At 38.0% G+C, this 24,828-nt stretch overlaps 1 protein-coding gene and 1 pseudogene across 6 annotated transcripts in view; one reads left to right on the top strand and one right to left on the bottom strand.

The window, feature by feature from the left end:
* The window catches only part of DPP10 (dipeptidyl peptidase like 10), a gene marked incomplete at both ends in the record, with an annotated part of 1,361,190 nt that overhangs the window by 961,970 nt on the left and 374,392 nt on the right, over positions 1-24,828 (top strand). The gene's annotated exons all lie outside the window — the stretch shown is intronic.
* On the bottom strand, positions 19,005-19,283 carry LOC307057147 (mitochondrial import inner membrane translocase subunit Tim17-A-like; annotated as a pseudogene). The gene has a single exon. The product of its transcript is annotated as a mitochondrial import inner membrane translocase subunit Tim17-A-like (transcript).

The following is a 24,828-nucleotide window of genomic DNA, read 5'->3' as shown; positions in this document are numbered from 1 at the left end:
GGCAAGCAGGGCGTTATCAGAAAAGACGGAGTCCCCGAGGACTTGAAGTTGACTGTGTGTCGGGGGGAAGCTGTCAGGTGGTGGGGAAGGCTGCGTCTTGGCTGGTCTGGGAGAGCGGGGGTGGTGGTGGGAGCAGTGGCAGCCATATGAAGCCATCTTCATTAGTGGATTCCGTCCCCCACGAATCTCTCACGGTTCACTCCAGGTAACCCTTCGCTTCTCCTTCTCCTCCTGAGCAAGAGTCTCCCCTTGGGGTCTCCTAGGCGGGGCTTGGGCTGGGCAGGCAGGCCCAAGTCCACTGGTATGTTTCAAAAAGTTGTAAGATGCGGCTGGTAGTGGAAGAGACATAACATCGTCTAGACTTTGGGCAGAAGAGATCATTCATCCTGAGTGGGGAACACCGCGAACAGGTCTGCCATGTGGTCTGCCATCAAATGACTGGCTACTGGGAAGGCAGAGGGTGATGACCTGGAAAATGCACAGGACAAGGAGTGGCAGACTTGAAAGATTCCATTCTAGGGGAGAAGGAAGCACAATGGAAAGTAAAGACGCCCCTTAGAGGCTTGGTGGGGTAAGGAAAGAAAAAAAATGACCTAAGAAGAATAGGCCCTCTGAATAAAATGCCATCAAAGAATAAGAAGATGTCAGATAAAAACAGGCCAGTGGCAACAACAACAAAACAATAACAGCAAAAGTGGACTTGTATTAAAGAAAGTGAGCAGCTAAACTTCAGTGTAGCACAAAGTACACACACCTTTGCACTAAGATGCCTAACGAGCTACCCTATCCCTCAAGTATTATCTGCTGTTGTTAGAGCAAAGCTAATTCAAGACATAATCCTGATCATAAAGAAGCTAGAACCCAACATTCGTAAAACTTACTGTGTGAAGAAAAGTATCACCTACTATTTCAGGACAAGGAAATTTCAAAATAAGAAATCCTCATCATTAAAAAGGAACCCAATATTCACAAAAATTACTACATGAAGAAAAGGCACTCAATGAATATTTCTTGAATGGATTCCTCAGTTTTTCTTTCAGTTCAGAAATGCTCATGAAAATACATGGGTAAATTAAAAAATGCTAACTTCATTTCATCCAAGCTCTGCTGAACTGAGGCATCCACAGACATGCTTTCTCAGTCCACACTTTCTCACATAATTCTCCCCCATTACCCTCTTCATGGCAAATACCACTACCTGAGGTTTTACTGTATAGTTTTTATTGGTTTATTTTCTATCTCTGCCACTAGAATGAAAACACCATGTGGTCAGCAAATTCATTTGCTTTAATTTATCTCTCATACCTAAAATAGTGCTGGCCAAACAGAAGGCACTCAGTAAATACCTGTTGAATGGTTAAATCAATGAGTGAATCCATTACATATTTTTGAAGGGATTTGTATACAAAAGAAAAATGAAATGGTGGAATTTTCAGCAAATTCAATCATATATTTGAGATGGGGCTAATTCCTTTGCTTTAAGTTTGACATAAAAATATTGTGAATTTGTTTTAATAGTATAATTATAACAGGAGAAAAATATTTCTAAATGAGTCAGCTAGTACATTTTGGAAAACTGTTGGTACAAGAAGTACTGGGAGAGAGCCATGAGATCAGGCCAGTTGAACATTCATTTTACTGTTGGAAATTTTAATAAAACAGATTGTTGATGTTGCTTCGTATTAGGAAGAATTATCAGAGCAACATATGCTGAGGGGATAAACAAAGATGAGGAGTATAAAGTCTAGTTGATCTTAGTAATTGAGGTAGTTCTCTTAACATTAGGAAAAGAAAAACTGCTCTGCTTTTAGCACTCGCTGTATTCTGATCATTGATGCTGAACCTGGCACTTCTTATATTTGACATGGAGTGAGAGTGGTTTATCTTCATTTTCTCTCTTGGCTAGGGCCAGCTGAATGTTCTTCCTGCATCTGACACATGAATGTATAACACAGTAAAGTGTTATTGACTTTATTACATTGGACGTCAGATTTGAGGGGTCCTGTGATGAGCACATGTCAGCTTCTGTCCTAAATCTTGAAATCAGAGTCATGTCTTTAATGGCCACTTGGCATTAAGCTCCACACCAATGGAGTCAAAATCATTCCCAAACTGCTGCAAAGGTGTAAGTCATAGACCCTCCATCAGATCCCCTGCACACATGTAATACAGATTTGTGACTGTAAATCATGAGGCAGTCACAGAAGTTACATGAAAATTAATCTATATTATAGTCAAGAAATATGTATGGTAAAAATGATTAAATTCAGGGCACTTTAGGTCTGGAGTTATCCTTTCATTATTCAGGAACAAATAAAATAAAAACCCAGAGGAGTGAATTTATTTTTCTGAAGCCCAAGGATTATTCATTAGCAGAATAAAGGCATAAACTGGGGCCTCTCGAATTACAATTCTTTAGTACTTTCTAATATATGGCATTTAACATGCAGAAAGTCATCTGGAATCTGATTAAATAAAGCTTTCAGCTAAGATTTTTTTAAAAAACATAAAACTTTGGTTTGAAAATACAATACAAAACAAACATTGAAATATAAGATATGAAGATATAAGCCAATACTTAAGTTATAATAAAAAGAAAACTACCAATTAGACTCCAAGGCCAGGATATAGTCAACATTACTCTTCTCTCTCTCTAGCACCTTGTTACTGAGATAATCAAGACAGGCAAAAAGGAGATGAAATATGACCTTCACTTGTTCTTCTTCATAGCTCAGAATATCTGCTTTTTGTTTAACGCATGTCTTTTAGCTGGGAGAGGCTGCTAAGCCATTTATTGACTATGTGTTCAGGCAATTGTGCTGAGTTCTGATGACACAGTCCTTCCCAAGTCATCGACCTCTGTTTGTCTGTCTTTCTTAACTATGTATCTGTGCACATTTTTTGATTTTATTTGTTGTAATTTTCAAAATGCAAGGTAATAAAGATATAGAATTTTCTAGTATATAAAATGTTGTTTCTCACTTAGTATCAAATCCTGTGCAATAGAGACCAGTGTTCTATGGTTGTCTTACTCATGAAGAATCAGGCTCATAGATTGTGGTTTGACACAAATGACAAACCCACTAAATGACAAAGCACGTAACAGGGATTTCTGACTCAGAAACTAGTGGAGCCTTCGTACATTGTTGGTGGGAAAATTAAACAGTGTAGCACAATTTGACAGTTTCTTTAAAAGTTAAATATGTGTTTATTAGATGACATAGTAAGTATGTGCCCAAGCAAAATGAGACATATATTCACACAAAAGCCTGTGTGAAAATGTTGATGAGAGCGTTGTTTGTATGGGCAAACACTGTAACCAACCCAAAAGTTTATCAACTTGGTAAATGGATAAACAAAATATGTATATTTGTGCAGTAGAATACAAATCAACAATAAAACAACCAAATTCTGATGTATGCTACAAAACAAAAACATTATTGTCTGAGTCCACTTATATGAAATGTCCAGAATAGACAAATTTATAGATACAAACTGAAGATTATGTGGTGCTGAGGATGGGGTGAGATTACACCAAATGGGCTCCAGAGAATTTTTAGGGGATGATGGAAATGATCTAAAACTGAATTATGGTGATTATTGTCCAACTCTGCAAATTCATTACAAATCTTTGAACTTTGTACTTATAATAGGTATATTTTAAGAATATATATTATACCACCCCAAAATGAGAGAGAGGGAGGGAGGGAAAAAGGGAGGGAAAGAGAAACAGAGACATAGATAGACACTCAGAGGGTATTACCAACCCAAGGAGCCATGGGAGCCATTTCTAGATGTAATCTAATCCTCTTAACTTTACCGTACTAAGGATGATGTTGACTGGTTCATTGGAAGAAAGTTTTAGGAACATGATTATTTTACTGGTGACAGAAACAAGGGAATTTTAAAGAATTGAAAAAACATTTAACCCATGATTCCATTTATGTATTAAATTCATAGATAATTGTTCAGAAACTCTTTTACTTGAAACAGTGCATCTCGACTGTCTTTTTTTTTAAATAAATTTATTTATTTATCTATATATCTATTTATTTATTTATTTTTGGCTGTGTTGGGTCTTCCTTGCGGTGCGTGGGCTTCTCACTGCGGTGGCTTCTCTTGTTGCGGAGCACGGGCTCTAGGCGCGCCGGCTTCAGTAGTTGTGGCTGGTGGGCTCTAGAGTGCAGGCTCAGTAGTTGCGGTGCACGGGCTTAGTTGCTCCGCGGCATGTGGGATCTTCCCGGACCAGGGATCGAACCCGTGTCCCTTTCATTGGCAGGTGGATTCTTAACCACTGCGCTACCAGGGAAGTCCTCGGCTGTCTTTTTGGACTGAAAAAAAAATGTAGAAAGCTTCATATAGTTGAATATAACCTTCAACCACTTATTATATGCCTATCTCAACACTTAAAATGAAGGAAAGTGAAAAGGAAAATATGATGAGAGAAGAGATTTTATTCAACTAATTATTTTCACCTGGTACATTTTGGGTTCAGTAAAAGTCAAGATTTGATCAATATTTTGTATGTATATACATATTTATATATATTATATATAATATAACATAATATACATATGGTCCTATATAATAATTAATATTCAACATGGTAATTTTGAAGTATCATAAGAAATATATCAATGCTTACTTTTACTCCAGTCAAAACTGCAATCTAATATTTATTTTAGAGAAATGCTTACCTTACATGTTTGAAATAGATTATGAGTTAATCAGAAAACTCAATCAGTATCTAATGTCACTCCACTTTCCTCCCTAGTTAAATAGTTAAATCAGAAAATTTGGTAAATTTGGTGATTTCTAGGACAAAATAGCACATTTTAACTTAATGACCAGTGGGGACCTACTGACTCACTGAGGAGTCCACATGTTTTTCTGAATTTTAGCCTTGCCGTGGATGTCCTCATGGCAGTTGTGTTCATTCCAGCACTGACTACGTTCCTATATTGATAATGTTGTTAAATATTTAACTTCTCTCTCATTAATTTCAACATCTAAATTTTAAAACTACCTAGGAAAATAAAATTTTAAGACCTCAACACTATGATTTATTTAGGCTTGTTTTCTTTTGTCTTGGAGAGTGGAAACTGAAGACAAACCACAATCAAAGTGTATTGATTGAGCATCGTGGCTTCAGTGTGTGTGTGTGTGTAATCAAGCTCTCTAATGATTAATTACATGCCAGTTTTGGGCATTTCTAGAATGTTGAGACTTGTGGAATTATCAGGCATATTGAAATAAACTATGATATAGAGGACTAGTAAAAAGCAAAACAACTTTCTAAAATGAAAAGAGATGAGGTGTATTTGTACTATGCTTACTTTACATATATGTAGCCTGTCTACAAATCTATTACTTGTGTGCCTATTTTAGTCGAATATATGAGCCCTCTAATAATGTTAAACATAAAATATACATGCTAACAATGTATGCTTGGTTTATACTTTGCTGGGTTCTCCTCTTACCACAAGAAATTTTAACCTAATTGAGCCATAACCCTTTCCTTTTTGCCTTCATTCTGAAAGCAGAGACAGATAAAGAGACAACCTCTGTGACCCATGTGTGCTATGGTAGAGGTAGAGGCTCACAACTGACAACTGCCATTGCAAACAGTTAGTGCTGATGGGCACCTGTGTTAAACTCTTCTGAGGCCCCATTGGTGACTTGGGTGGGTATATGGCAGTCAGTTATCAAAGTTTGGGATAAGTCAGTTTTCATTTTGAAAGTTTGATTTTAAAGATTTCTAACCACATGAGAGGCAGCTTTCATGATTTCATCATCACAGTTATAATTGGTCTTTTTATTCCACACAGGCAGTGTTAACTTTATGAAACATAAAACATGTACTAAACTTAATTATCCTGGAGTGTCCACCAGCTCTTCCATTAACCGACTACTCTCTAGGGATGAAAAAGGCAATTTGAGGAAAGGTGGGCCTCAAAGAACTCTGTAAAGAGATCAACAAAAATAAAAATTTTGAGGAACAAAAACTGAATACAATATGAATCCAAATCAGAGAGTATATTTCTATGTAAATGTTACCCAACTTACAACAATTGAATAATTGGGATTATTTTTAACTTCTTAGATTTTAATTTTAGTCTTACAACTAGAGTTTAAAGAAAAAATTGGAAAGATATCCATATCATAAGAGTCCACCCTTAGGCATTATTACTTACAAGGCTTATAGAAGGACATATATATACTGAACATCTTTGTTCAAATCACTGTGCTAGATGATGTGGATATAAAACAGAATAGAATATGGAATTTGTCCTCAAGGATAGAAAATGACATTAATTTTTTTTCTTTCTTCTCAGCATATAGCAATAAATGCAGTATTTTCCCTTTTTAAAATTAGTAACCACGGAATTCATTTGAATATTAAATGGTGATAAGAGTTTCAAATTTTAGCCTTATAAGGACTTTCTAGTGACTGATATAATAGGTTTCAGAGGCTCATTAACTCTACCTGGTGTCCACATAAGTAATCACACACTCTGTTGTATGAAAGGATTACATTTTTCATAACGACCTGAAAATATAAAACCTGTCTTTCTCTCCCTATTAGTTATTCTCTTTTGGCACATAAGTAGAAGAGACATAATGCAGTACCAGGAGTTTTATCTATTTGAGCTCAAGTAATATCTCCCAAGGTGACATTCCATAGCTAAAGAGGCAGTCTTCTTGGTTTTGTGTTTGAAAACACACTTATTTAGATCGAGATTTAAGATGGTGCTTTTTTTTGCAGGAATTTAAAAATGCTTAACATACATACATTTAATCATTTCTTTTTACAAGTATATTCAGGCTTCTGAAGTTCTCTAATGAGCTCTTGTTTTTGCCCAGTTGCCTGTACATTTCTCTAGAAAATTTGCATCATCATGACAAAGTGGTAGTTACCTAACTGTGTCCTTACTATTAGATTCTGGGTCTCTCTCATGGTACCCTCTCAGAATCCTGGGAAGTGGCAAAAGAAAGTCACTGCAGGGTTGCAGTGAACATAAATTTGATTTGGCCACTGCTAGGTTTTGTGAACGGGAAGAAAGAGTTGTGTACTGTGAACAATTGCAGTGGTGTCACGTGAATTTGATCAGGAGATATTCCCTGACCCAACCAAAGTCTGCTTACACATGGGATTAACCCCACATGACAGTGGGAACCTCTTACATAATGAGGTAGGGAAGTGACCATTTCAGATTAAATTTCAGAGTTATGGGGGATTAACTGTAGAGTACATTCTGACTACAGATCCAAAGGAAATATGAAATTAAATCCAATAGTGATGTATTCATGAATGCAAATTTCATTATTTAACCAATTTTTATTGATTAGCCCCTCTCTGCCTTCTGTATCAGGAGGATGAAAAGGTGAGCAAAATGAATGTGTCCTTATGTCTTGTGATCTCAAAAGCCCCAAATGCCCTGAAACATTGTAGTAATTATTTGTTTGTTTGTTTTGTTTTTCAGTAAAATTTACAACCCAGTGACTAAAAGGGAACTTCTTGGAGTAATTGAGATGTCTCACACCCTCCTTCCCTTTTTCTCTCCCTCGCTGTTCCTTTCTTTCAACTACACAAGCAAAAAGCATTCTTTGGTAAAGAAATGCCCTTTCCTGTTGGCCTCTCAGACACCATGTTACTTTGAAATTTCTTTTATTCATTTATATCTTTCAGGAATTGAATAGTATTTTGAGAATTTAACACCTTGCTTTACTTTACTGGTTTTCTACTAAAGAATTGAGATTTTAGCTATCCACAGAGACACCTCAAACTCAACATGTTCAAAGTTGATTCACTATTATTCCTCGCTAACTCTTTCTGCTGTTTTCCAAACTATAAGAATGATAGCATCACCTGCCAATCATGTAGAACTCCTCCATGACTCCCTTTCCTGATCCCTTACATCCAGATGGCATCCAATTTCAATCAGCTCTACCTCCTTACCACTTCCTCATCTTGTTCCCTTGTAGTCATCCTCTTGTTTCCACCTTAATTCAGACTTCATTCATCTTTTGCCTAGCCTGCTTCTTCTATGTGTTCTCCTTAAAATCTTGTCTCTCTTCAACACATATACCTTGCAGGAGTAAGTTGATCATGAACATATCAAATCAGTTGTATCAGTTCCTGATTTAATCTTCTTTTCCTGACTTCTCATTGCCTACTAGATTATAATCCAGATTCCTTGGTATGACATACAAGGTCCCCCATTATAGGGAGTCTGCCCACCACTTCAACAATTACAAAACCTTACCATATTTAATAGTTTGGTCCCTGATATGGACTGAATGTTTGTGTTCCTCCAGAATTCACCTATCCTAACCCTCCAATGTGATGGCATTAGGAGGTGGGACCGTTGGGAGTTAATTAAGTTAATTAAGTCATGAGGGTGGGGCCTCATGAATGGGATTAGTGCCCTTATAAAAAGAGACAAGAGAACTACTCTCTCTATCTCTCTGCTCTTTGCCATGTAAGGAGAGACTAAGACAGTCATCTGCAAACCAGGAAGTGGGCTCTCACTTGATGCCAGTTGTGATGGTACCTTGATCTTGGACCTCCCAACCTCCAGAACTGTGAGAAATAGATGTTTGTTGTTTAAGCCACCCAGGCTATGGTAATTTGTTATAGCAGCTTGAACTGACTAAGATGATCTCTAAACTATGATAAGTTGTCTAACTCCTTTGTATTGTTGTTCAAGCTATTTCCTCTACCTTGAATGACCTTCAAGGTAGATTAGTTCCAGACATGTGTAATAGCTATAAACTACATTTGGAAATTATTCATATTCCTCTGAGAGAGAATTTAATGCTTTCTTATGCCTCCAACAACATCCTATTTCTATCTATCTTTTCTTGTAATTTCTTTGAGGACAACATCTGTAACTGATTCATCATTGAGATTCTTATACCCAGCTTTGCATCTGACACATGGTAAATGCCAAACCTTGGCAAGGTACTGATAGCTATTTGTATTTTATGTGATTCATTTAGGCTGAAAGAATTAGGATGCTTCAAGTGTTTCAATACCAAGCTTTCAAGATCAAAGAAATCCAGAAGAGATACTTGAAGAATCAGTTTCTGAGTTTTTTAGAATGGAAAGAACTTAGGTAAAAAATCATAATACTGTTGGCAGCCATCTCTTTAAATATGTAAGAGTGATTTTTTTAACGTTTTTATTGGAGTATAATTGCTTTACAATGGTGTGTTAGTTTCTGCTTTATAACGAAGTGAATCAGTTATACATATATCCCCATATCTCTTCCCTCTTGCATCTCCCTCCCTCCCACCCTCCCTATCCCACCCTTCTAGCTGGTCACAGAGCACCGAGCTGATCTCCCTGTGCTATGCGACTGCTTCCCACTAGCTATCTATTTTACATTTGGTATTGTATATATGTCGATATATACACTACCACTCTCTCAGTTTCTCCCAGCTTACCCTTCCCCATACCCATGTTCTCAAGTCCATTCTCTAGTAGGTCTGCATCTTTATTCATGTCTTGCCCCTAGGTTCTTCATGATCTTTTTTTTTTTTTTGGTTCCATTTATATGTGTTAGCATAAGGTATTTGTTTTTCTCTTTCTGACTTCCTTCACTCTGTTTGACAGACTCTAGATCCATCCACCTCACTAAAAATAACTCATATTCGTTCCTTTTTATGGCTGTATTGTATATATATGCCACATCTTCTTTATCCATTCATCTGTTGATGGACACTTAGGTTGCTTCCATGTCCTGGCTATTGTAAATAGAGCTGCAATGAACATTGTGGTACATGACTCTTTTTGAAATATGGTTTTCTAAGGGTGTATGCCCAGTAGTGGGATTGCTGGGTCATATGGTAGTTCTATTTTTAGTTTTTTAAGGAACTTCCATAATGTTCTGCATAGTGGCTGTATCAATTTACATTCCCACCAACAGTGCAAGAAGGTTCCCTTTTCTCCACACCCTCTCCAGCATTTATTGTTTGTACACTTTTTGAGGATGGCCATTCTGACCGGTGTGAGGGGATACCTCATTGTAGTTTTGATTTGCATTTCTCTAATGATTAATGATGTTGAGCATCCTTTAATGTGTTTGTTGGCAATCAGTATATCTTCTTTGGAGTAAAGTCTATTTAGGCCTTCTGCCCATTTTTGTATTGGGTTGTTTGTTTTTTTCATATTCAGCTGCATGAGCTGCTTGTATATTTTTTAGATTAATCCTTTGTCAGTTGCTTCATTTGAAAATATTTTCCCCCATTCTGAGGGTTGTCTTTTCGTCTTGTGTATGGTTTCCTTTGCTGTGCAAAAGCTTTTAAGTTTCATTAGGTCCCATTTGTTTATTTTTGTTTTTATTTCCATTTCTCTATGAGGTGGGTCCAAAAGGATCTTGCTTTGATTTATGTCATAGAGTGTTCTGCCTATGTTTTCCTCTAAGAGTTTGATAGTGTATGGCCTTACATTTAGGTCTTTAATCCATTTTGAGTTTATTTTTCTGTATGGTGTTAGGGAGTGTTCTAATTTCATTCTTTTACATATAGCTGTCCAGTTTTCCCATAACCACTTATTGAAGAGGCTGTCTTTTCTCCATTGTATATTCTTGCCTCCTTTATCAAAAATAAGGTACCATATGTGCATGGATTTATTTATGGGCTTTCTGTCCTGTTCCATTGATCTATATTACTGTTTTTGTGCCAGTACCATACTGTCTTGATTACTGTAGCTTTGTAGTATAAAGTCTGGAAGCCTGATACCTATAGCTCTGTTTTTCTTTGTCAAGATTCCTTTGGCTATTCGGGGTCTTTTGTGTTTCCATACAAATTGTGAAATATTTTGTTCTAGTTCTGTGAAAAATGCCATTGGTATTTTCATAGGGATTGCATTGAATCTGTAGATTACTTTGGGTAGCATAGTCATTTTCACAATGTTGATTCTTCCAATCCAAGAACATGGTATATCTCTCCATCTGTTTGTATCATCTTTAATTTCTCTCATCAGTGTCTTATAATTTTCTACATACAGATCTTTTGTCTCCTTATTAGGTTTATTCCTAGGCATTTTATTCTTTTGGTTGCAATGGTAAATGGGAGTGTATTCTTAATTTCACTTTCAGAGTTTTCAACATTAGTGTATAGAAATGCAAGAGATTTCTGAGCATTAATTTTGTATTCTGCTACTTTACCAAATTCAATGGTTAGCTCTAGTAGTTCTCTGGTAGCATCTTTAGGATTCTCTATGTATAGTATCATGTCATCTGCAAACAGTGGCAGCTTTACTTCTTCTTTTCTGATTTGGATTCTTTTATTTCTTTTTCTTCTCTGATTGCTGTGGCTAAAACTTCCAAACCTATGTTGAATAAGAGTGGTGAGAGTGGGCAGCCTTGTCTTGTTCCTGATCTTAGTGGAAATGGTTTCAGTTTTTCACCATTGAGGACGATGTTGGCTGTGGGTTTGTCATATATGGCCTTTCTTACATTGAGGTAAGTTCCCTCTATGCCTACTTTCTGGAAGGTCTTTATCATAAATGGGTGTTGAGTTTTGTCAAAAGCTTTCTCTGAATCTATTGAGATGATCATATGGTTTTTCTCCTTCAATTTGTTAACATGGTGTATCACACTGATTGATTTGCGCATATTGAAGAATCCTTGAATTCCTGGGATAAACCCCACTTGATCATGGTGTATGATCCTTTTAATGTGCTGTTGGATTCTGTTTGCTAGTATTTTGTTGAGGATCTTTGCATCTATGTTCATCAGTGATATTGGTCTGTAGTTTTCTTTTTTTGTGACTTTTTTTTCTGGGCTTGGTATCAGGGTGATGGTGGCCTCGTAGAATGAGTTTGGGAGTGTTCTGCTCTCTGCTGTATTTTGGAAGAGTTTGAGAAGGATAGGTGTTAGCTCTTCTCTAATTGTATGATAGAATTCGCCTGTGAAGCCATCTGGTCCTGGGCTTTTGTTTGTTGGAAGATTTTAAATCACAGTTTCAATTTCAGTGCTTGTGATTGGTCTGTTCATAGTTTCTATTTCTTCCTGGTTCAGTCTCAGATGGTTGTGCATTTCTAGGAATTTGTCCATTTCTTCCAGGTTGTCCATTTTATTGGCATATAGTTGCTTGTAGTAATCTCTCATGATCTTTTGTATTTCTGCAGTGTCAGTTGTTACTTCTCCTTTTTCATTTCTAATTCTATTGATTTGAGTCTTCTCCCCTTTTTTCTTCATGAGTCTGGCTAATGGTTTATCAATTTTGTTTATCTTCTGAAAGAACCAGCTTTTAGTTTTATTGATCTTTGCTATCGTTTCCTTCATTTCTTTTTCATTTATTTCTGATCTGATCTTTAAGATTTCTTTCCTTCTGCTAACTTTGCGGTTTCTTTGTTCCTCTTTCTCTAATTGCTTTAGGTGTAAGTTTTGGTTGTTTATTTGAGATGTTTCTTGTTTCTTAAGGTAGGATTTTATTACTATAAACTTCCATCTTAGAACTGCTTTTCCTGCATCCCATAGGTTTTGGGTCATCGTGTTTTCGCTGTCATTTCTTTCTAGGTATTTTTTGATTTCCTCTTTGGTTTCTTCAATGATCTCTTGGTTATTAAGTAGTGTATTGTTTAGCCTCCATGTGTTTGTATTTTTAACAGATTTTTTCCTTTAATTGATATCTAGTCTCATAGTGTTGTGGTCAGAAAAGATACTTGATACAATTTCAATTTTCTTAAATTTATCAAGGCTTGATTTGTGACCCAAGATATTATGTGTCCTGGAAAATGTTCTATGAGCACTTCAGAGGAATGTGTATTCTGTTGTTTTTGGATGGAATGTCCTATAAATATCAATTAAGGCCATCTTGTTTAATGTATCATTAAAACTTGTGTTTCCTTATTTATTTTCATTTCGGATGATCTGTCCATTGGTGCAAGTGGGGTGTTAACATCCCCTACTATGATTGTGTTACTGTCGATTTCCCCTTTTATGGCTGTTAGTATTTGCCTTATGTATTGAGGTGCTCCTATGTTGGGTGCATAAATATTTACAATTGTTATATCTTCTTCTTGGATTGATCCCTTGATCATTATGTAGTGTCTTTCTTTGTCTCTTATAATAGTCTTTGTTTTAAAATCTATTTTGTCTGATATGAGAATTCCTACTCCAGCTTTCTTGATTTCCACCTGCTTGGAATATCTTTTTCCATCCCCTCACTTTCAGTCTGTATGTGTCCCTAGGTCTGAAGTGGGTCTCTTGTAGACAGCATATACACGGGTCTTGTTTTTGTATCCATTCAGCCAGTCTGTGTCTTTTGGTTGGAGCATTTAATATATTTACATTTAAGGTAATTATCGATATGTATGTTCCTATTCCCATTTTCTTAATTGTTTTGGCTTTGTTATTGTAGGTCTTTTCATTCTCTTGTGTTTCCTGCCTAGAGAAGTTCCTTTAGCATTTGTTGTAAAGCTGGTTTGGTGGTGCTGAAATTCTCTTAGCTGTTGCTTGCCTGTAAAGTTTTTAATTTCTCCGTCAAATCTGAATGAGATCCTTGCTGGATAGAGTAATCTTTGTTTTAGGTTTTTCCCTTTCATCACTTTAAATATGTCCTGCCACTCCCTTCTGGCTTGCAGAGTTTCTGCTGAGAGATCTGCTGTTAACCTTATGGGGATTCCTTTGTATGTTATTTGTTGTTTTTCCCTTGCTGCTTTTAATATTTGTTCTTTGTGTTTAATTTTTGATAGTTTGATTAATATGTGTCTTGGTGTGTTTCTCCTTGGATTTTTCCTATATGGGACTCTCTGTGCTTCCAGGGCTTGGTTAGCTATTTCCTTACCCATATTAGGGAAGTTTTCAACTATAATCTCTTCAACTATTTTGTCAGTCCCTTTCTTTTTCTCTTCTTCTTCTGGGACCCCTATAATTCGAATGTTGGTGCACTTAATATTGTCCCAGAGGTCTCTGAGACTGTCGTCAGTTCTCTTCATTCTTTTTTCTTTATTCTGCTCTGCAGTAGTTATTTCCACTGTTTTATCTTCCAGGTCATTTATCCATTCTTATGCCTCAGTTATTCTGCTATTGATCCCTTGTAGAGAATTTTTAATTTCATTTATTGTGTTGTTCATGATTCTTTGTTTGCTCATTAGTTCTTCTAGGTCCTTGTTAAACGTTTCTTGTATTTTCTCCATTCTATTTCCAAGATTTTGGATCATCTCTACTATCATTATCCTGAATTGTTTTTCAGGTAGACTGCCTATTTCCTCTTCATTTGTTAGGTCTGGTGGGTTTTTACCTTGCTCCTTCATCTGCTGCTCCTTCATCTGTCTTCTCATTTTGCTTAACTTACTGTGTTTGGGGTCCCCTTTTTGCAGGCTGCAGGTTCATAGTTCCTGTTGTTTTTGGTGTCTGCCCCCAGTGTCTATGTTCTGTTCAGTGGGTTTGTTTGGTTCCCCTTCCTGGTGGAGGGGACTAGTTCCTGTGTTCCAGTGGATGAGGCTGACTCTTGTCTTTCTGGTGGGCAGGTCCATGTCTGGTGGTGTGTTCTGGGGCTTCTGTGACCTTATTATTATTTTAGGCAGCCTCTCTGCTAATGGGTGGGGTTTTGTTCCTGTCTTGCTAGTTGTTTGGCATAGGGTATCCAGCACTGTAGCTTGCTGGTCTTTAAGTGGAGCTGGGTCTTGGCATTGAGATGGAGATCTCTGGGAGATTTTCGCCGTTGATATTACGTGGAGCTGGGAGGTCTCTGGTGGGCCAATGTACTGATCTTGGCTCTGCCACCTCAGAGGCATAGCCCTGACGCCTGGCTGGAGCACCAAGAGCCTTTCATCCACATGGCTCAGAATAAAGGGGAGAGAGAGAAAGAGAGAGAGAGAGAGAGAGAGAGAAAGGAAGGAAGGAAGGAAGGGAGGGAGCAAAAGATAAAGTCTAATAAAATAAAAAACAAAAAATAATGATTAAAAATATTTTTTTACATAATTTAAAAAGAAAGAAAGAAAGAAAGAAGGGAATAACCAAACGAAAAAAATCCATCAATGATAACAAGAGCTGAAAACTATACTGAAAAAAAAAAACAAAAACGGACAGACAGAACCATAGGAGAAATGGTAAAAGCAAAGTTATACAGAGAAAATCACACAAAGCAGCATACACATACACACTCACAAAAAGAGAAAAAAAAAAAAATATATATATATATATATATATATATCATTGCTCCCAATGATATATATATATCATTGCTCCCAAAGTCCACCGCCTCAATTTGGGATGATTCGTTCTCTATTCAGGTATTCCACAGATGCAGGGTACATCAAGTTCATTGTGGAGATCTAATCCGCTGCTCCTGAGGCTGCTGGGAGAGATTTCCCTTTCTCTTCTTTGTTCGCACAGCTCCTGAGGTTCAGCTTTGGGTTTGGCCCCGCCTATGCTTGTAGGTCGCCTGAGGGCGTCTGTTCTTCGCTCAGACAGGACGGGGTTAATGGAGCCGCTGATTCGGGGGCTTTGTCTCACTCAGGCCGGGGGGGAGGGAGGGGCACGGAGGCGGGGCGAGCCTGCGGCGGCAGAGGCCGGTGTGACGTTGCAGCAGCCTGAGGCGCGCCGTGCGTTCTCCCGGGGAAGTTGTCCCTGAGTCACGGAACCCTGGCAGTGGCGGGCTGCACAGCCTCCCGGGAGGGGAGGTGTGGAGGGTGACCTGTGCTCGCACACAGGCTTCTTGGTGGCGGCAGCAGCGGCCTTAGTGTCTCATGCCCGTCTCGGGGGTCCGCGTTGATAGCCGCGGCTCGCGCCCGTCTCTGGAGCTCCTTTAAGCAGCGCTCTTAATCCCCTCTCCTCGCGCACCAGGAAACAAAGAGGGAAGAAAATGTCTCTTGCCTCTTGGGCAGCTCCAGACTTTTCCCCGGACTCCCTCCCGGCCAGCTGTGGTGCACTGACCCCTTTCAAGCTGTGTTCATGCCGCCAACCCCAGTCCTCTCCCTGCGCTCCGACCGATGCCCGAGCCTCAGCTCCCAACCCCCACCCGTCCCGGCGGGTGAGCAGACAAGCCTCTCGGACTGGTGAGTGCTGGGCGGCACCGACCCTCTGTGCGGGAATCTCTCCGCTCTGCCCTCTGCACCCCTGTGGCTGCGCTCTCCTCCGCGGCTCCGAAGCTCCCCCCTCCGCCACCCGCAGTCTCCGCCCACGAAGGGGCTTCCTAGTGTGTGGAAACCTTTCCTCCTTCACGGCTCCCTCCCACTGGCGCAGGTCCCGTCTCTATTCTTTGTCTCTGTTTTTCCTTTTTTCTTTTGCCCTACCGAGGTACGTGGGGATTTTCTTGCCTTTTGGGGGGTCTGAGGTCTTCTGCCAGCGTTCAGTAGGTGTTCTGTAGGAGCAGTTCCACGTGTAGATGTATTTCTGATGTATCTGTGGGGAGGAAAGTGATCTCTGCGTCTTACTCTTCCGCCATCTTGAAGCTCCTCCAGTGTAAGAGTGATTTTGAAACAAATATTTATCCATGAGCAGTGATATCACAAAATTGTTAATAATTCTCTTTAAATATACAGGGAAAACGTAATTTTTTTTCTTTTAACTGATTTGGTCATCCTTTTGAGTCATTACCTCTGTGCAGTGGGAAAACATACTTTATTTTGGTCTATTTGTGTCTAATCTTCTGCATTAACCTATAATGCACTAGATTCAGTTACCCTTTAGGTAATGCTGTCTCCCATCGTTAAACATGCTCAGTCTCATGGCTAGCCTCCATCTGTTGATTCTCACCATAAAATGGCATCTGGGGAAGAGTTGATTTCCCATCCTCATGCTGCTAAGATAATATTCACGCATTGTAATGCCCTCTGGCATCTCTGGACTCAAACGTTTTTATCCTATTTCCCTGTGGTTGCTGCTCTCTCTGTTGATCTTAATGGCTGAGTTCCTCAACTGGTAGAGCCCAGATTGGCCTCATGCATTTAATGTTGTCCCAGAGTTCTCTTAGGCTTTTTTCATTTCTTTTCATTCTTTTTTCTTTATTCTGTTCCACAGCAGTGATTTCCAGCATCCTGTCTTCCAGGTCATTTATCCGTTCTTCTGCCTGTTATTCTGCTATTGATTCCATCTAGTGTATTTTTCATTTCCGTTATTGTACTGTTCATCTCTGTTTATTTGTTCTTTAGGTCTTCTAGGTCTTTGTTAAACATATCTTGCATCTTCTCAATCTTTGCCTCCATTCTTTTTCCGAGGTCCTGGATCATCTTCACTATCATTATTCTGAATTCTTTTTCTGGAATGTTGCCTACCTCCACTTCTTTTAGTTGTTTTTCTGGGGTTTTATCTTGCTCTTTCACCTGGTACATATTCCTCTGACTTTTCATTTTGTCTATCTTTCTGTGAATGTGGTTTTCATTCCACAGGCTGCAGGATTGTAGTTCTTCTTTTTTCTGCTGCCTGTTCTCTGGTGGATGAGGCTATGTAAGAGGCTTGTGCAAGCTTCCTGATGTGAGGGACTGGTGGTGCGTAGAGCTGGGTGTTGCTCTGCTGGGCAGAGCTCAGTAAAACTTTAATGTGTTTGTCTCCTGGGTGAGGCTGAGTTCCCTCCCTACTGGTTGTTTGGCATGAGGCTACCCAGCACTGGAGCCTACAGGCTCTTTTCTGGGGCAAATGGTGGACTCAGGAGGGCTCATGCCAAGGAGTACTTCCCAGAACTTCTGCTGCCAGTGTCCTTGTCCCCACGGTGAGCCACAGCTGCCCCCCACCTCTGCAGGAGACCCTTCAACACCAGCAGGTATGTCTGGTTCAGTCTTCTGTGGGGTCACTGCTCCTTCCCCTGGGTCCTGATGTGCACACTACTTTGTGTGTGCCCTCCAAGCATGGAGTCTCTGTTTCCCCCTGTCCTGTCCAAGTCCTGCAATCAAATCCCACTAGCCTTCAAAGTCTGATTCTCTGGTAACTCCTTCTCCTGTTGCTGGACCCGCAGGTTGGGAAGCCTTACATAGGGCTCAGAACCTTCACTCCAGTGGGTGGACTTCTGCGGTATACTTGTTCTTCAGTTTGTGAGTCACCCACCCAGCGGTTTGGGATTTGATTTTATTGTGATTGCTCCCCTCCTACCATCTCATTGTAGCGTCTCCTTTGTCTTTGAATATGGGGTATCTTTTTTGGTGAGTTCCAGTGTCTTTCTGTCAGTGATTGTTCAGCAGTTAGTTGTGATTCTGCTGCTCTCGCAAGAGGGAGTGCACGTCCCTCTACCGAGACTAGATTCTGATACTCACTACTCTTCTGGGATTTATTGAACTGGACTGCCTGCATTTTAATGTGGCAAACTGAAGAACACAAGATATTTTTAATGCAATTTTAAAAATGATTATTGAATAATGATACTTGAGTGTTTACTTTTGACTTCTGTAGTAAGTGTCATTATGTAGAACAGTTTGTACCCAGGCAGAGCCTTGTGAAGCAAAGATTGTAACCCTTAGCAATCAGGAGAGCTTATAAACGTAAACTGAGACAGCAGAATCAGGGCCTTATCTGAATGCTGTGTTCCAGTTCTGCTCAGTGGATGTTGGAAGAATTTAAAGGAAGAGGAGAATCAAGAAAATTATGTAAAGAAAAAAGAAATATAAATTTATTTTGTTTTAAATTAGAAGGGTGTAAGGAAAGACTAAATCTATTTTCAAATTAAAATTATTCTAAAGTAAGTTTTTTTTTTTTTTTTAAGAGCGATGTCCAGGAGTTTTTTTTATTGTTTGACTAACAGAACAAAACCAGGCAGAGAAGTCCACAAGGATATGGTGGTCATACTTCATTGCTGCTTGCCATTTGGTCCTTCATCTTCCTAGCACTTATTGTGTTTCCTTTGAAAGATTTTAGACATTTATTTAATCACAAATGCAATCCAAGTATGAATAATGTATTATCTTTTAGGAAACCCCACCCCCATGTTCCTTTAAATAGAAGAAGATGCTAAATGTCTCTTCATAGTCTGTTTGGCCATAGTTGTCCCACCTATCATTTGAAAAACAGTTTGAAATCCTTTCCTCATTCCATTAAAGAAATCCTGGGAAAGAAATCCTATTGATATTGTCCATAGTCTCCAAGAGGTGAGGATGGTAACTGGGCTGAAGGCCACTGCAAGGGGTCTTCAGCAAATGGAGGATAATTGGGAAATTGGGCGGAGGCAAATCTTGTCTAGAAGACACCAGCTCCTTCAATTAAAGCCCAGAGAATGCCACCCATCGCAGCTGACCCAACCATGGCCACTAGTCTGTTTCTTGCTGCCAGTATGGCTCCTGTTAAGGCACCGCTCATGATGGAGTTCCAGGGATCTTCTTTCCCTCTGACTTGAACCATACTGCAGTCAGTCATGGAAAACAGACCTTCCCCAAACAGCAAAGCTACCTCTCAACTGCAGAGCCCTGGTTTTAATAGCTGTCAAACTCCTTCCTAGTCTATGGTTTACTCCCACTGGAGAACTGCAAAAACCTTTGATTACCATCACCTATGGTTCTCATCTTAAAGGCCCTACCACAGTCATCCACAATTTGCACGCATACTCTTGTACCTTGACTCCATGGTCAAAATAAATTTTCAAATTCAGTTTAATCTAGGGGCATTGTTGATTAAATTTTAGATGACAATTTGTTATCTGACTGAGATGAAGAAACCACATGACAGATTTACTGGTTGCTGTTTTGTACTTTGTGATTTTAGCCCATAGTCAATTTTAAAGGTCTGCTAGTTAGAAGGTGCTGCCTCTCTACTACTGTGACTAAAACCTTTTTGACTTTAATTTTATCTCTGTTCAAAGAATTAACATAATTAACATCCTTTCAAAAGTTCTACAATCACATTGAGATTACTTTTAAAGAGAAGTTAGCTCTAGGTTTTACTTAAAAGACAGATTCTTAAACTTTTAGATATCAGTTAAGGTCTGTACATTTTATTGCATTTTATATGCATTGGATAAATTCAATTTTAAAATGTGACAAATCTTGTTTGAAAGGAAAGAACCCTCACTGAACAGAATTGTTGCACCCTAGTGTGTACTTTAATTTGGAATTTTCAGAATAGGAATTTGTTTAGCATTTCAACAAACAAACAGAATCCTTATCTATACAAGTCCCCCATCCTAAAGAAGAACTTTGAATTTGGGTATCTATGCACAAACAAAAAGAGAGGATTTTCCTGTTAGCCCTTTGATACAATGTGGTTATTAGCTGCTTGATTTTATTTTATTAAATTTTTAAATTTTTCGGCCACACTGTGCAGTTAGCAGGATCTTAGTTCCCCAACCAGGGATTGAACCCATGCCCTCAGCAGTGAAAGCCCAGAGTCTTAACCACTGGACTGCCAGACAATTCCCTTAGCTGCTTGATTTTAAAACTTTATAGAAGAATGTGTTTGGGGGCAGACGTGTTGGTAAATCTGTTTCTGTTGCCAAGAATACAAGAGGACAACCCAGCCTTTCATCATGGTGAACCTCATTTATCATCCTGTCACTGCACCATCTTTTTCCAGTTTCATCCTGGACCAGAATTTCATGGCACAGAAAGAAACCTGGGCATCAAACCATAGCATATGAACAAATGGATGGCCCAAATATTTGAGAGCATAAACATGCCTCTCTCACTGGGCACCAGTTGAGAGGGCTGAAGCCCATTCATTGTAATTGCAGTTCAGAGTAGAAGAAGGAACTGTGTCCAGATGAGAAACGATTTGAATGTTTGTGTGGGTTTGGATTTTAATAGCTCTGTCACGTTCCATCACTGTTTGCTTGAGCATTTCCCCGATATGCTCTCCCAACACTGAGACCATTTCTGCTTCTTTCTTGATATCACTCATTGTTTTCAAAATGTGGTTTTCCATGCTCTCTTCTCCAAATAATCTCAGTTAGGTTTGAAATTTAATAAATGGTCAGTAAAAATATAGCCCCCTAGGAGCTTAAGTCCTGAAATAATATTAGAGATGATTTAGTGTAATATTTACTCACTATAACATTTTTCTTTCCTTTTTAGTTCTCACTCATCTGAAGATGCATCTCAGTCTTAGCTAAAATTTTATTCTTTGCAAAATTAATATTGATAGTGTCATTAATTTCTAAACCTCAAGGACTCTAAGTACCATTTTTTTACATAAAGAAAAGACATACATGGCAGGAGTTTGTAGTGTTGAGCCATGAACGAGTGATAAATATAGTCTGTTAATGAGACTGTACAGGACAACACTACTGTCATGAGAGACAGAGTGTGCCTTACATAAGGGCAAAACTGATGGTCTTCCAGTGACACATTCAACACTGTGATGGGGTGTGACAAGGAGGTGGACATGGCAAATTTTGAGACATATGCTAATAACACACTACCAAGAGATATTTAGGGTGGGTACCTACTGTGATATCATCAACTGGAAATGTGCACTTTGGTACTGTCGTAGAATGTTGGCATAGCCCTGCTGTTTGTATCTAGCTGTTTAAGACACTGAGGACAAAGCAGTGAATCTTACTAAGGGAGAAAACAAAGTGATGCAATCAAAATTAAAATTATTTCAGATACTATTGCTGGTTGCTAATTGTTATAGGTTATCCTATCACAAATTTAGCATATAGTATATATACATATATTTGTTCATTTCACTTTTGATAATGTTACCTTATTCAACATATTTAAAATTTAATCCACAATAATTCCTTCCAGAAGAGTCTTCTTTCTTATTATTTTAATGCCCTTATGATATATCATTGTAACTACAATAAAATTAATTAAACAAGGAGTCTATTAGACTGAGGTGGCTCTAATGCCTCGGCAGCCTACTAAGAAAACCAAAACCTAAGGCAGAATCAATGCTCCAGAATCCAAAAAAAAAAAAAAACCCAAAAGAACAACCGATCACAAGTAGCCCGCTTTTCCATATAGGACAACTGCTTAAGTATAGCCAATCGAATAACGTTATTTGTTTTTCTTCTGCGACTTCTCTATGAAAACCTTTTCCCTAGCTTCTGTCATCAGGGAGCTCCTAACCATTTTTGGTTTGGTGCTGTCCAATTTGAATCGGCTTGCATAAATAAACCTTTGAAAAAATTTTATGTGCCTCAGTTTACCTTTTAACACTACCTATACCTCTAATACAAAAGGAACCTTTTCCTGAGAGCTTTCAACTTTGTCTCTTTCACCTGGGAGGTAGATTTCTCTGACTCTGTTTTGTCCTTATAAGTTATAAAGAACCTATGAGTGTTGGTGTCTATCCATTACCATAATAGAATCTGAGCATTAATATTTATTTTGGTGAACATGCCCAATTTACAAAATCCAAAATTTATTTTCATAACCTAGCTTATAGTGGGTGTATTAAATGAGTACAAGTTTTAGAGGCTTGTTGGCTTAATAGGCTCAGTTAGTAGAAAAGGATAACTGGATAGCTATCAAAAGCATCCTGCCTTAAGGGTTAGAATGGGGAAGTAATATGCCTTACTACTCAGAAATTCTTTTATTAATATCTTAGTAATCTCCTTCATGACATCACTTATTCCCATTTCATTTCTTCTCTTTGAGTATCTCCTTTGACTCTCCTAAAACAATATGGTTAGTTTGATAGAGGGGATTCCTAATTTCATAAATTCTTTAAAATAGTATTGGGCAGTGTAGTGACCTGGCTTTTCTCACCTCTTCAGTCTCTCTTCCCACCATTGCTTCGAAGAAGTTTGCAATCCTACACGTTGAAAACCACTTTCAGTTCCTGGAATAGACCTTGGTTCTTTCAAGTTTTATGACTTTATTTATATTGTCCCTAGTCTTGGAAATACTCGTATCCTCCTATTACAGTGGGATAGCTTTCTGACATTCTTTGAAGGTTTATTATTATTTTTTATATTTTTTATTATATTTTTTACATTATTATTATTTTTTTCTTTTTGGAATTCTCTGAGTTTACTTCTTCTGGCCTGAGATAGGTACTCTTTCTATGTGCCTACTTAATGCTTACATATTTAATAATAGTCACCTTTTAGATGTTTTGATTCACTTACTATCCCAACAACCCTATTGAGTAAACAACTATAATTGTTATCAGCCTCTTCTTATACATGAGGAAACTGAAGCAAAAAACAAACAAACAAACAAACTAGTACTTGCCTAAGGTCTTACAGCTAGTACGTGATAGAATGAGTTTTTAAGACAAAAGGTCTAGTAGCATCAGTATACAAACCAACGCTGTCCAATAGAAATCTGAGTTACAAATGTGATGTAATTCATAAATTTTCAAAAGAATACATTGAAAAAGTAAAAAGAAACTGGTGAAATTAATTGTGTTAATACATTTTGTTTAATACAATATATCCCAAATAACATTTCAAACATAATCAGTACAGTATTAAAAATTAGTTTTAAAAATGAGGTATTTTATATATTTTATATGAGGTCTTCAAAATGCAGTGTGTATTTTATACTTACAGGATATCTCAATTTGGGCTAGTGTTTTAAAGTACATGTGGCTGATTTCTACCTTTAGTTGATAACACAAGTCTTTACTCTTAATCACAGTACTGTACTCCTCTTTGTATGGAAATAGTTTTATTTGCCTGTATCCCCCATTGAACTCTGAACTCCTTAATGAGTGAGGATGTTTTGTATCTCTAGCACATAGAATAGGTATTTCCTGATACATAGTACAAACTTAATGAATATTTATTGAATTTTGTTGCTGAAGTACATTGTTAAGTTGAAATTTCAAGAGATTCAAAATAAACGACCAAATGCATACATTTGCCACTTTTGAGCAGATCATGACAGAAAATTGAGACGACATCCAGGAAGACAGTTGTATCTTTCAGGACAACAGGATATACATAAGGTTCCATTTTAAGAATGTATGTAAGTGCTGAATTTCACTAAAATCATATTATAAAATAATAAATGAAAACATGGTCTAAAAGTGTCACGATTTTTTTATTATTATAGAATACTGTGTTTTGTTACATCTGTTTAGTGAAAAAGGGGGTCAGAATTAACATTGTATCATCATGTTTGGTAAAATCTTGAGTGGAATCATGCCTCATGCATTGTAGATACTTAATAAATACTTTCTAATCTGATTTTTTTGAGCCGGGGTAGTAACCTCAACTCCTACAGGTATTTATTTATTTATTTTGAAATCCGATCCAACTTGCCATCAGTTTGGACAAGCTGGGACAATTTCTCAAAATGAACTCCACTATCATCAAATTGTTCTCCCCAAATGAAAGAAGGTTCCTTTGATGCTAGTCAAAGAGTGAGGGCTCCTTGACTCAGAACCGGATGCAAGCTTAATACCAGCCTTCCATTTCAGCTCAATTACATTCTTGGCAGCCTATGAGGCTCATGGGGTAAAACTTTTTATAACAATTATCAATATCAGCCAATTTTTCAGAATGGGCAAGAATAAACTTCAATAGCTCCAGGATGAGTTTTCAGTCTTCCAAAGGTTCTCTCTGGCTAACTGCCATGGAGAATATTGTAGGAGCATAAAGAGTGCAGTTTTATGCAACACTCTAGAAATCAGTTAACTTTATGTTTACTTAGATTGCGAAGATTTTATCAAGCTGAATTAACTATTTAATGCTGTTTTAGGGTACTGTTTCTTTTTGTGAGATATGGAAAATGGTCATTTTCTTGTGTATTTTATATACAGGACTGCAGCTGTGTGTGTGTGTGTGTGTGTGTCTGTGTGTGTATGTGTCTGTGTGTGTGTGTATGAATATTATCTAGCAATGTTTAGAGATTGGCCTATCATTGACTCTGTTATAAAACTATCATGGATGAAAGAGAGAGAGCATCCTACTGATGGGCTACAGGCTCAGTAAGAACCCGGAATTTTTGGATGTGTTTATTGGGGTTGAAATTTTTGTTAGGAGTAGAATTGATAT

The sequence above is a fragment of the Hyperoodon ampullatus genome, assembly GCF_949752795.1.
Source record: "Hyperoodon ampullatus genome assembly, chromosome: 8".
In the NCBI taxonomy this organism is placed as follows: Eukaryota; Metazoa; Chordata; class Mammalia; order Artiodactyla; family Ziphiidae; genus Hyperoodon; species Hyperoodon ampullatus.
This window is presented reverse-complemented; position numbering and strand designations above follow the sequence as displayed.